General features: G+C 28.8%; 1 long non-coding RNA gene across 1 annotated transcript; it reads right to left on the bottom strand.

Moving 5' to 3' along the window:
- Positions 1 to 523: 523 nt before the first annotated feature.
- On the bottom strand, positions 524 to 1,224 carry LOC139096049 (uncharacterized). Its single transcript, XR_011544913.1, has 2 exons — positions 1,079 to 1,224; positions 524 to 1,013 (listed from the first exon to the last, which is right to left on the bottom strand). It is a non-coding gene; the product is annotated as an uncharacterized lncRNA (long non-coding RNA).

Raw genomic sequence — 1,224 nt, 5'->3', positions numbered from 1 at the left:
ATAGAAAAATGATAATGTTAATTGAGAGACTTACTCTTATTCTGAAATAAAATATTCAAATGAGTATGACATCGATTCCTACTTTTTGGGGTTAATAGAACATGAAATATAATCACATTGCACTTACATCATTTCGTTTGCATTAAACAGTTTATTAGAATGCTATTCAATGTAAATACCTAAAATTGTAATGTTAGGACTGTACTCAACTGAATTAAATTCTTTTCTATACTCAAAATGTCATTTAATCACTAAAATGTTTTACTCTGCACAATATTAAATTTTTTGTAATAAAATGATTCTCTCAAAAAATCATTCATTTCAAGTTAGCTGAAATATTTGGGTTTTTTCTGTTGGGTAATTTTTGTTGGCATTTCATGAAGATTTGTTGATAGAATTTATTTTGACATGAACTACAATTGGACCGAATGATAAATATACTTATCCAATTAATACCAAATTTTTATTTGGTACTATTAAAATGACGTACTGCTTATTATTATAAATACATATACAAACAAACTAAATTTCAATGAACGATCCTTATTCCAGTATTATCCAAACTAGAGTAGATTTTTTAAATTCCATGATCTGAAAGCATTCGGACGTGGCTCACCACTAAAGTGTACTGTGACACATATATGTTTGGACAACACTGATTTATTCAGTCAGAATATCACTAAGCATATAAATATAGCAGATTCGATTTTCTTTTTGATTTAATGTGTATTATGACGATTAAGAGAATAAGTATCATGATCAGACTCGTTGCGAGACCAGCAAGGCCTAACCAATTTTCCACACTTCTTATATTTTCCACGTTCTTTGTGTTTCTTCGGCTGCTCATGCCTTCTTTATAATAATCTTTTCTTTGTTCATGCTTAATCACGGATTCAGACTCGTTTGATTGATTTGTTTGGACACTAGAATTGCTTGGAGGCATCGTTACTTTCGATTGTGCAATGCTTATTGCCACAGAAATAATCAATAAATTGAAAGTGATTTTCATTTTTCTATACACGATTGAAAGAAATAAAATCAGTTTCATTTTCGCATTATTATATTCTACTCAACTTACATCTTGTTTTTCACTAAGCACACTGATCTTAACTCTTCAGCTGATTAAATGGAACTAGTTTTTTTTTTATAAAAATTTTCAAAAAATACGTCAAAAAATTTATTCTGGTTTTTAAATATTCCAAGCTGTTATGACTGTGTCACCAT

The sequence above is a fragment of the Chironomus tepperi genome, unplaced genomic scaffold (assembly GCF_022539635.2).
Source record: "Chironomus tepperi strain 1889 unplaced genomic scaffold, CSIRO-AGI_Ctep_v1 contig_376, whole genome shotgun sequence".
In the NCBI taxonomy this organism is placed as follows: domain Eukaryota; kingdom Metazoa; phylum Arthropoda; class Insecta; order Diptera; family Chironomidae; genus Chironomus; species Chironomus tepperi.
Note: the sequence above shows the minus strand (reverse complement) of the source record. Positions and strands in the feature narration are given on the sequence as shown.